This window comes from Chiloscyllium plagiosum, unplaced genomic scaffold (assembly GCF_037043375.1).
Source record: "Chiloscyllium plagiosum isolate Xiang-an unplaced genomic scaffold, Cpla_swu_hap1 HiC_scaffold_26, whole genome shotgun sequence".
In the NCBI taxonomy this organism is placed as follows: domain Eukaryota; kingdom Metazoa; phylum Chordata; class Chondrichthyes; order Orectolobiformes; family Hemiscylliidae; genus Chiloscyllium; species Chiloscyllium plagiosum.
The window spans coordinates 58,662,696-58,675,374 of record NW_028270164.1 but is presented as its reverse complement, the minus strand read 5'-3'; the positions used below and the strand labels follow the sequence as shown (position 1 = coordinate 58,675,374).

The following is a 12,679-nucleotide window of genomic DNA, read 5'->3' as shown; positions in this document are numbered from 1 at the left end:
CCTGATGCGTAGCTATGTTATCTGGCATAGATTGTCTGGCATTCGATTAACCGAACAAAATACTTCCCCACACTGTGCCTACCACCCAGCGAGTGGTGGGGCAGTGGAAAGAGAAAAAATAAATTGACAAAATGTTGTGAGGAACTAGGGGTGGCATGGAAAAAGGCACTTCCAATTGTGCTGATGTATATGAGATCTAGGAGGAAAGGAAGAGCTAATCTTAGCCCATTTGAGATTTTGTTCGGTAGGCCGCCCAATACAGGAATTGACCCAAGACCTAAGGTAAGACAGATAACAGGTCACTGAGGATGAAATGTTGTGTTACTGTATGAAACACTCTACACTTTTGTCTGAAATACAGAATCAAGTGAAAACAGCACTAGCCTCACCAGTAGAAAGGAAGCTGCACGATCTAGAACCTGCAAACTGTATCGTGGTGAAAGACTTCAGCAGGAAAAACTGGAAAGCGAAGAGTTGGCTGCAACCGTTTAAAATGCTCCCTACAACACAGACAGCTGTTAAGATCTCTGATTTTAGCTATCTGGCTCTGTAGATTTTTTAAAAATCTGGCTCTTTTTTTTGTTGTCCTGGTTGTCATAAAATGACAAAAAGGGAGAAAATGTAATGGAAAATTAACAAAATTAACATTTACTCTGAAATGCTTTTCCTCTGATCTGAAAGACAACGCTTTACTAAATTTAAAACTTTCTGGCACTTTGCTGAAGTCTGCAGTTGAGGGACAGCTTGTCCCTGTGGAACTTTGTAAACATTCAACAAGAGAAAAATATAGGAACAGTATGTCCACAAGAAGGGACGGAAAAGAATAACAACTCAAATCTTCACAGTCTCCATTCAAAGTGACAAAGTTTTTAAAAATTGTCTTGCTTTGTTGTGTGGACAGTCATCCCTCTCAATGCACTATAGTTAGTTTGCCTTTATGTTTTTGCAGAATGACTATGTTTTTCCAGAAGTCACTCAAAAGGAGGCACTCAAGCCATTCTCTCACATTCAAACTTTTAACCTCATCAGTTGGTCCAAATTATTAGTGGTGTATTCATGGCTGAATGCTTTTACTTGCAAATTGATAACTGGTTTTCTCAGCATTTTTTCTAACAAGCAAAACTTTAAAAAAGGAAATGGGTTTCTGAGGTGCAACATTTAAATACACCCAACTCTGCCAGTGCCTATTGATCTCAGCCAAAACCCAAAAAGGATAATTGTAATTACTAACAAAATATTCCAGCTTAAATGATTGGCAAAAGTGTAGAATTATCATCTTTCAATTTTGTCTTTTAAGAACCAAACTCATTCAAATTTCTTCTGAAAACACATTACACTATGTTTAAACGTGCTAGGTTTTTTTTGTCAACAAGGCAAGCATCAGAAATTGGGAATTTTCCAAATTCACAATCTCATTCCCAACCTAGAAAAGTTCATCTGTTATATTTTTGGGTCAGGAAGGCTGGAAGTACAGTAAAAATGAGACCAGCACTTCCAGAGGCAGCTTGTTGCAACCAACAGTGCAGTCACGGTAAGGCGGCCATCTCCATTCTACTGGGATATTGGCTCAGTTGCAGCCCTCATCCATCACATGCCCCCTCCATTATCTATCATATCCCTTCTGCCACCCAATGCATAGTTCATAACAACAGCATTTACACTGTACTCAGCCAATCAACCTCTGCTTAGTCATTGAAATGCTCTTGAAACTGGCAACACAACTTAACACCCTTCAAAAATCACCTCTGAAAATAACTACCCATCTCACAACCTCATAAATGTTAAACACAGAGTCATTCATATTATCAATGACAAAAGATTACATCGCTATAGAGTCATACAACGTTAAAAAAAGGTCCTTAAGCCCACCAAGTTTATGCCGATCAACAAACACCAAACTATAATAATCCCATTTACCTGCACTTAATCCATAACCTACTCTACCCTGGCATTTTAAGTAGTCATCTAGATGCTTCTTAAATGTTGCAAGATTACTGGCTGCCACCACCCTCTTAGGCAGCATGTTCCATATCTCTATCACCCTCTGGGAGAAAACAGTTTTCCTCAGATCCCCTTTGAACCACTTACTCCTCACTTAAACTTATGCCCTCTTAAGACATGGGGAAAAGATGCTTATGATCTATGTTGTCTCTGCCTCTGTTTTGTCTACCTCATTCAATACCCCCTTAGCCACCTCAGCTCACGGAAAAACATAAACATCCAATCTCACATCATAACTGAGACTTTCCTTCCAGGCAACATGCCGCCAAATCTCCTCTGCACCCTCTCCATTGCAATCATGTCCTTCCGAATGGTGTGGCAACCATTATGCACACAATATTCCCTCTGTGGTCTGACCAATGCTCTATGAAGTTGCAACAAGTCTTCCCTGCTCATATATTCAATGCCCTGGCCAATGATTGCAAGTAAACCATATACTTTCTTCACCACCCTGTGCTGACACCTTCAGGGATCTGTGGATGTATGTAGCAAGGTCCCTTTCTTCCACAGTACTCCCTAGAGATGTACCACTCATTGTTTGAATCCTTCCTTTATTAGACATCCAAAATGCATCACCTCACACTTATCCAGATTAAATTGCATCTGCCATTCACCAGCTGATCAATGCCAGTTTCCAGTAAGAGGGCAGTGGAGTAGGGCTTCTGAGCCAAGGGCTCATCTGTTCAGTTATTTTTCTTTTTGTTTCTATTCTTTTTTTCCCTTTTATGGGCTGTTGCAGTACCTGGTAGCAACAGCATTGGACAGGCCATGTGAGGATTCATTCTGGAGAGAGGAGTGGAGACAGGATGGCGACGAAGAGTAGTGAATTCATTCCAGCGGTGTGGTGAAGAGACTCATGCCTGGCCGCGAGGCACACAGTGGAGCACTTAATGAGGACTGTAAAGTTGAACACTTTTCCTTTATTTCTTTATTCTTTGCCAAACAGTGGCAACACTACACATCACTTTTTTCTGTATTGTGTAACAAAAACGTGACAACAGATGAATAAAGCAAAATATAAAAATTTAGCCAGAGACCAACCTCCTCACTATCAGCATCACCACCCATTTCTATGTCATCTGCAAACTTACTCTGTTTACCGTCAACATTCACATCCAAGTCATTAATGTACAGAACTAACTACATAGGTCCCAACAGCAATTCCTTTAGTCTACCACTGTTCACAGGCTTCCAATCACAAAAACAATCCTCCACCCTTTGCCTCCTATTGGATCCAGCTTGCCAAGTTGTCTTGGATCCTATGAGCTCTTACATTTTGGACAAATTTTAATGTGGGACCTTATCAAAGGCTTACTGAAGTCCATGTAAATCACACTAACTTGTACTGAACTATCCTCATCAATATATTGTCACCTCTTCAAAAAACTCAAATTAGTCAGTCAGGATCTCTCTCCAACAAATCTGTGCTGACTCTGATCAATTACTGCCTTTCCAAACATTGATTAATCCTCTCCTTCAATGTTTTTTGCCAATAATTTCTCAACCACTAATTGGCCTGTAATTACCTGGCCCATCCCCTGAGCTTCTTGAATAAAGGAGCGACATTAGCTATCCTCCAGTCATCTGGAAATTCACATCTGGTCAGCAAAGTACTAAATATCTCCATCAGGATACCAGCAATCTTCTCCCTTGCCTCCCATAGCAGCTTGAGTTATACCTTATCAGGCCCTGGGGATTTACATACCCATTTGCCAACTGATACCTCCTCTTTATCCATCTTAACATGCTCTAGGACCACACCATTCCAAATGAAACCCTTGGCTATAATATCTTGTTCCTTTGTGAACACAAATGAGAAATATTCATTTAAGACCTCATCACGTCCATTGCTCCTTTGGTCTTTAATATCGTCCACTCTTTCCCTGCTAATCCTTTTGCTCTTAGTATAATCAAAATGCTTTGGGATTTTCCTTAATCCTTTCTGCTCCTCTATCTTCCTAGTTTCTTTAAGCAACCCCTGCAATCCTGAAGGACCTCTCCTGCATCTAATGTTCTGTACATGTTTCCTTCTTTTCCTTTCCTGCTATCCCTGGACATCCAGAATTTCCTGAATTTGCTGCTTTTGCCCTTCACTCTTAGAGCACGCTGGCCCTGAATTCTCACTATACTTTTTAAAAGATTCCCACATTCCAAATTTAGACTTACTGAAAATTGCTGCTCCCAGTATATGCAGCCAAATCCTGTCTAATAATATTGAAATTGACCATCCCCCCAATTTAGACACTTAATTTCTGCACTTTCTATATCTCTTTCCACAAGGACTTTGAAAATTAAGAGTTATGGTTACTATGCCCAAAATGTTCACCCACTGCCATTTCAACAAATTGACCTGCTTCGTTCACTGGAATTAGGTCTAGGTCTGCCCATTTCAAGTTAAAAATCACACAACACCTGGTTTACATGGACATACAAACTTTCGGAGCACTGCTCCTTCGTCAGGATCATAGGATACAGAATTTATAATAAAAGATCAAAGTGCCATTCAACTGATGCGATATATTGAACTAACCTAGATTGCTGCTAAGTCTTTAATCACTTATGATTTGGAGATGCCAGTGTTGGACTGGGGTGTACAAAGTTAAAAATCACACAACACCAGGTTATAGTCCAACAGGTTTAATTGGAAGCACACTAGCTTTCGGAGCGACACTCCTTCATCAGGTGATTGTGGAGGGCTCGATCGTGACACAAAATTTATAGCTCGTGTGCTTCCAATTAAACTTGTTGGACTATAAACTGGTGTTGCGTGATTTTTAACTTTAATCACTTAGAATGGGTTGTAGGTTTTGATTTATTCATATGTAACTCCCAGAACTTCTTTCATGTCACATTCCAGAGTTAACTTTAAGATCTTATATTTATAAAAGTGACATCTCAGCTTAGACAATGCATTAAAGGTGCGAGGTTAGAGCCAACCTTGAGTCAGACTGGCTCTATTTCCAAGATAGGAATTTAGAACGTCACATGGACTGACAGCCTACAGATTGTGTTTTTTTTTGAACAAAATAGAATGTATCTGCAAATACAAATTCACCCCATTGACTCTGAAAACTTGTACTTCCAAATAAACCTGCTGGACAATAACCTGGTGTTGTGTGATTTTTAAGCCTGGTCCATCCCATTCCAACATCAGAAACTCCACATTATTTCTAAGACAACATACCTACTGGTGTAAAAAGCTCTCCTGCATGCACTCTAAAAATTCAAACCTGTCTAATCCTTTCACACTAAGGTAATTCCAGATAGTGGTAACCAAATTGAAATCCTCTACTACTCTACAGATGTAAGTAAACATGCAAGTATGGAAAAGGTAGATCAAAGGAAGATCAAAGAAAGCTTTTAGAAATATGTGGAGATGTAAAGACAAATGTCACTCAGTAGGTATGGAAATTGTAACAGAGGACAAAGAAATTGCAGAAGAACTGAAATACTTTGGTATATCTGTCAACAAGGTAGCAGCAGAGTAGGACAGTACAGCCGGAGCTCATCCGCTTTTTTTTCTCTTCCTCCCAGTGATGGTTTTTCTCCTTCTTCTCCATTTTATCCCCCTTCAGCTCCCGGCCTCCAACAGCAACCTCCAGCAAGGAGCGATGATCCTCAGCCATTGACAACTCCTCCCAGCATTGGCAAGGCGACCCCCAGCCTGGCGCAGTGGCCTCTTCTCATTGGGGTCGCGTGGCATAGTGTGACGACCTCCTAATCTAGCGCAGCAGCCGCCACCTGTCAGGGCCTCCTGTGCTGCCTGGCAATCTTCCTGTGGGGGCCTCCCAGCATGGTGCGGCGACCTCCCAGTCTGACGTGGCAACCTCAGTGTGGCATGTCACCAGCATGATATTGAGCAAGGGCCCAGTGCAGAATGGAAGCTAAGTGCCAGTGTGGTCTGCTATACTATACTCTTTTCTTAATGCTTGATATTTTGCTGCATTTTCTAAAATCTGTAACAAAAGAAGCTATACGAAAGTACTGTCGTATCTAAGCGCTGTAATTGGCAACATATAAACCTTTCACTATATTGTATTCATCGAGTATGTGAGACAATCAAGGCTATTCAATTCGCTTTTACAAACGAGGTCACGAACAAACTCCTAGAAATTTTAGGGAACAAAGGTCTCGTGACAGGGAGAAATCAAAGGAAACCAGTATTAGCAGTGCTAGGCAAGTTAAAGTGTGACAAATCACCACAGGCAGCTAATCTACATTTTAGACTAAAGGGAGTGTAATTGGAAATACTGGACGCATCAGTAGTCATCTTCTAAAAATTCTATAGACTCTGGAGCAGAGTGGATTTGGTAAATGTAACCCATCTATTTAACAAGGGAGGGAGAGAAAATAACAGAATTACGGACCAGTTAGCCTAACATCATTCATGGGGGAAAATGCTAGAGTCGATTATAAAAGATGCAGTATCAGAACACTTGGAAAGCATTAACAGAATTGGAGAAAACCAACATGGATTTATGAAAGACAAATCATACTTAACAAATTTACTGGAGATGTTTTGAGGATGTAACTAATAGGTAAGGGAGAACCAACATATATGATGTATTTCGAATTTCCAAGGGCTTTTGACAAAGTATCGCTTAAGTAGTTAGTGGACAAAATTAAAGCACATGGAAATTGGTGGAATATGTTAGCATGGATTGAGAACTGATTGACAGTCCATTCAACTGTGGAACAAATGGGTCTTTTTCTGGTGCAGGCAATGACTACTGGGAATCGTAAGCATCAGTGCTTGGGTCTCAGATTTTCATGATATATTTTAATTTAGATGAGGGAACCAAGCATGACATTTCCAAGTTTAACATTTGATACAAAAATGGGCAGGATTGACAATTGTGAGCAGGATGCAAGTAGGCTCAAGGTATTTTGACAAGTTGAGTGTGTGGGTGAACACATGGCAGATACATTGCATTGTGGTTAAATATAAACTTAGACATTTTAGTGAGGGAAGAAAGGTACAGCAAGCAATTAGAAGGCAAATACATCGCTGGCCTTCATCATATGAAGATTTGAGTTCAGATTCTTACCTGCAGTTACACCGGGCCTTATTGAGTCCACACCTGGGGTATTATGTGCAGTTTCGGATTCCCTACAGAAAGGATATACTTGCAATAGAGGGAGTGCAGCAGAGGTTCATTAAGCTATATCAGGGACGGAAGGGTTGTCCTCTGAGAAGAAATTGATTTGAAGGGCCAACTGCTTCTCCTTGTTTCTACGTTAAAGATGATGTGCCTGCGCTCCCTGCAAAATCCTTAAGCAGGCAAGTTTGAGAAGCAACAAACCCAAGCCAGCAGACAAAATGCACCCAGAAACCCTCGCCACTCTCCCCTACGTCAAAGGCATCTCAGAAATGACTGCCAGACTACTCGGACCCGTTGGCATCATGGTAGCCCACAAAACCACCAACACACTAAAACAGCAGCTAATGAACTTGAAAGACTCTATACAGACAAGTAAAACTAAATGTCATTTACAAAATACCATGCAAGAACTGTACCATCACTACATTGGACAAACAGGCAGAAAACTAGCCACCAGGATAAATGAACATCAACTAGCCATAAAAAGATATGACCCTCTCTCACTAGTATCCGTACATACAGGTAAGGAAGGACACCACTTCGACTGGGCCAACACATCCATTCTAGGAAAAGCCAAATAGACACGCACGAGAATTTCTAGAAGCATGACATTCCAACTGGAACTCTATCAAGAAACACATTGACTTGGATCCCATTTACCATCCCCTGAGAAAAAGAACAGGAAATGACATCACCATAGCAAATGACATCACCAACCCAAAGAAGCCCAAACATATAAATAGAAAGCAGGAAACATCAGTAGTGCTCCATCTGAAGGCTCACTGAAGATGTTACCTAGTATGGTGACAAAATATTTGAAAATGAACTTTTCAGCTCAGCGAGCAAACCTACATCAGATCTTTAAGCAGGGTTTTAATAAGGTAACAAACAGGAAGAGCACCTGAGTGTAACAAACTAATAAAGCAGTGAAAGAATCACACAGTACAAAAATGATCCTTCAGCCTATCAAGTCTGTACCAAAAACAAAATTAACTATTTAAACTATTCCCACAGAACTTGGCTCATAACTTCAAATATGACATTTCAAGTGTGCATCCAGGTACTAAAAGGTTTGAGAGTTCCTGCCTCTACTAACCTCTAGACAATATATTCCAGATCTCACCAGCCCAGAGGTGACATTTGCTTCCTCAATCTAAACCTTTTGCCCTTTTTAAAATGACCAATCTTTTAACTAAGTGGAATAGCAGTTTATATCAAACTGTTCAAGTCCTGAAACGTATACATCTGAATCAGATCTCCCCTTCAGACTTCTCTGCTCAAAAGAAAGTAACGGAAGCTTATCCAACTCTCTTCATAGCTAAAATACTCTATTCCGAGCACCATCCCTGTGAATCTCCTCTGTATTTCCTCCAGTACAATCACAGTCACATTCTTCCTATAGTGAGCAACCAGGAGTGCACACAGTACTCCAGCTGTGGTCTAACTAAAGTTTTGTGCAGCTCCAAAATAACCTCTTATAATTGTGGAGCAGCCCAGTGGCTCAATGATTAACATTGCTGCCTCACAGCGCCAGGGACCCTGGTTCTATTCCAGCTTTAAGCAGCTGTCTGCATGGAGTTGGCATATTCTTCCCATGTCTGTGTGGGTTTTGTCCAGGTTCTCCCACAGTCCAAAGATGTGCAGGTTAGGTGAATTGGCTGTGCTAAAATGCCCACAGCATTCAGGGATGAGAGAGTTAGGTGTATTATAGGGGAGGGAGAAATGGGTCTGGGTGCGTTACTCTTCGGAAGGTCAGTGTGGGCTTTTTTTGTTTAAAAGATTAGATTAGATTACTTACAGTGTGGAAACAGGCCCTTCGACCCAACAAGTCCACACCAACCCACCGAAGCACAACACACCCATTCCCATACATTTACCCCTTTACCTAACACTACGGGCAATTTAGCATTGTCAATTCACCTAACCTGCACATCCTTGGACTGCGGGAGGAAACCGGAGCACCTGGAGGAAACCCACGCAGACACAGGGAGAATGTGCAAACTCCACACAGTCAGTCGCCTGAGTCAGGAATTGAATCCAGGTCTCTGGCGCTGTGAGGCAGCAGTGCCACCGTGCTGCCCCTTGCCACCATGCTTGTTGGGCTGAAGGGCTTGTTTCAACACTGTAGGGGCTCTTAAAAAAAAAAATCCATGCCTTACCTGATAAAGGCAAGTGTCCCATATGCCAAAATCATCCTATTATCCCATCCTGCCTCCTTCAGGAATTTGTGAATAAGCACCTCAAGATCCCTCTGAGCTTCCTAGTGTCCTGCCATTCATGGAGTACTAGTTTTGCTAAATCTTCCATTGTTCATCAACTCTCCTTTATAAGAAATAAACTCCAACTGCCATTGATCTATCCACCTGATGGACCCATCCATACCTCTCTGCAATCCAAGAACATCTTCCTCACTATTAAATTCTCAGTCAATTTTTGTGTCATCCACAAACCTATTAACTATGTGTCAACGTAAAAAAAGTCCTCTGAATACATTAAGAAAATCTGCCCATCTCTACACCTTTAACATGATGACTATCCAATTAATATTGAGGGGTGGGGAAAGAGATGAAATCCCATTTCTAATTACCATATTATTTTTGCTTACTTCAGAGGCTGGTACACATATCACCATCTCTATTGCCTGCTCACTATATGGGGATTAATAATAGACTTCCAGCAATGTGGCTGCCTCTTCTTTTATTCCTTAGCTCTTGCCATAAAGCCTCATTTGAAGACCTTCCAAAACATCAGCAACTGACTAATTAATAATGCAACACCACCTCCTCTTTTAAACCCTCTCCACTCACCTGACTATCTTATACCCCAGAATGTTAAATTGCCATTCCTGCTCCTCCCTAGTATCACAACTCCACTTGTCAATCCACATCCTTAACTCATCTGTCTTACTTATAATACTCCTAGCATTAAAGTAGAAGCCATCCAGCATCCCTTACGTCCTTGAACTCAAGATAGCTGAACTCCCTGTGTATGGGTTCCTTTAAGATAGTATGCCGTGTCCCTATTGAACCTAGGTTGTGCCTCCTCCCCTGCCAAACTAGTTTAAATGTCTCCTAACAGCACTGGCAAACCCACCCAGAAGAATGTTCGTTCATTCTGGTTCAAATACAGACCATCCCATTTGCATAGGTGCATCTTCCCCAGAAACAATTCCCTTAATCCAGGAATCTAAAACCCTCCACCGTGCATCAACTCGAGCCAGTCATTTCTGTATTTGCCAATGCATAACCTTTATTAATTCCCTGGTTTAAATCCACTGCCTAGCGCCCTGAATTCTTGATGAAAGGCCTAATCTCTCATTCTGCCTATATCATTGGTACCACAACTTCTGACTTATCACCTCTCCCCTTCAGGATGTCCCACAGTGACATTGTTGACCTGACAACAGGACAGCAACACACCCGGGTTCAATTCCCGACTGTGTGGAGTTTGCACATTCTCCCTGTGTCTGCGTGGGTTTCCTCCGGGTGCTCCGGTTTCCTCCCACAGTCCAAAATAAAATGTGCAGGTTAGGTGAATTGGCCATGCTAAATTGCCCATAGTGTTAGATGCAGGGGTAAATGTAGGGGAATGGGTATGGGTGGGTGCGCTTCGGCGGGTCGGTGTGGACTTGTTGGGCCGAAGGGCCTGTTTCCAAACTGTAAGTAATCTATCTAAAATCTGCATCTGAGAAAAGCTGGTCTGTTGAAACCAATTCTTCTGTAACTGGGTCAGACAGGAATTTTTTTGTAAGAGCACATGTAAACAGCAAATAAATGCAAAATACTGTGAATGCTGGGGATCCAAAATAAAAACAAAAGTTCTGGAGAAACTCAACAGGTCTGGAGCAAAGATGCTGGCGACCAGAGGCTGACACAAAGCGGCAGCAGTGGCCCGATGCAGCACGTGACCACGTGGACACCCCCTACGCTGGTCTACTGCAGACAGTCTTTGGAGGGAGACTATGATATTTGTCTTTTTAACTTTGCTTCATTTTTCTGATCTATGGTTATACTGTATAAGCTGAAATGTATTTCCTTCATTTCTCTATTCTGCAATTTAGGATTATACCTAGGTACCTTTGTACCTAAGTTGGGACTGTAAGTGGTGACTTATAAACTTATTTGAGTATGTGACAATAAAGCTAATTCAGTCTGGCAGCATCTGTGAAGAGAAAAGTAGATTGATGTTTCAAGACCTCTTGTGCAGAGTTGATATATTATAAATATATCAGCAGGCATAATCTTAGACTAAGAGTTCATCATTTTAAGAAAGAATTGAGGGGAATTTGTTCTCTCAGGGAGTAACAAACCTGTGGAATTCATTAGGCGATGAATGTAGACTGTAGACGATGGATTGTTTTGTATGTCCAAGGCCAAGACAGACAGATTTTTGTCAGCAAGGGAATCAAGGAGCATAGGGAAAAGTCAAACTGGTGTTGACGGTTATCAGATCAGCCATTCTCTCATTAATTGGTGTAGTAGAGTCAATATGCCAAATTACCTATTTCTGCTCCTACATCTTTAAGATTTAAATTAGCTATTGGTGACAGGGTAAATAAATATATCATTGAATAAATTAAGTCACAAATTGAAAGAAATTAAGGGTGGCAGGAGAGGTGGTGTGTTAAGGCTGGAAATTTCCTGGATACAATTGTGACCTAGGGCAAACATTAGCAGCAAACGTTTGAAGTTGAGCAGTTTTGATCCAAGGCATCTTGCGGGGCAAGTCATCTGACTGTATACCAGGGTACAGTATAAGGATCCATCTTCTGATCTGGACAGTGATCAAGGATAGGAGTGTATAACTGCAAATGAGAAAGGTAAGGGCACATTGTGGGTAGAAACCTCAACATTCACAATCATCTAACAAATCAGAGGTTCTTTCAAGTGGTTTGGATGAGAATGGGGACTGCAGGTAGAGAAGTAATTGACTATGGCACGATGGTACAGGAAACTATTCAAGTAAAGGTAGACAAAATGAATGAGTGGCAAGCTGGAATAGTATAGTCAGAAGGACCACCACTGTTCTCTGCAGTGAAGTGCATAATTCCAGGCGACTCCGTTGCCTGTCTGGTATAAGTGTTCAGGACATCTATTCCAGGCTAGAGAGGAAGGGGAAGGACTCAATCATCATGGTCCATGTAGATACTAACAATACAGGCACGACGAAGTGCATAATTCCTGTTGATGGGGCTCTGACAGCAGTACAGAGGAAAATGGCTTCTGTATTGTTGAGACAATCTTTACTCAAACCAGGCTAGGGCCAGTGTTGTTGTAAGCTGCATAACTAAGGGAATGGAGAGGCTTCACACTGAATGGTAGGGGCACTGGATCAAATTTGGGAAGATAAATAGTAAATCAAAGAGGAATCAAGGCCAAGAGAACACAATCAATAATCAGGGAATGATACTATGACAGGAAGAGATAGAGAGCTTTCAAAATAAGTCAACAAATAAGGCTAGGAGGTTACAGGAAGAATAAAAGGGCTAAAACTAGACATTTGAAAAAATACAGAAACACAGAGCACAAATAGAAGAGCAATAATAATCTGGTAGTCACCATGGAGATGTGTCTGCA

General features: G+C 41.4%; 1 protein-coding gene across 2 annotated transcripts in view; it reads right to left on the bottom strand.

Moving 5' to 3' along the window:
- LOC122563341 (lysine-specific demethylase 5B-like) overlaps positions 1 to 12,679 on the bottom strand; it is a 232,156-nt gene that overhangs the window by 62,778 nt on the left and 156,699 nt on the right. The gene's annotated exons all lie outside the window — the stretch shown is intronic.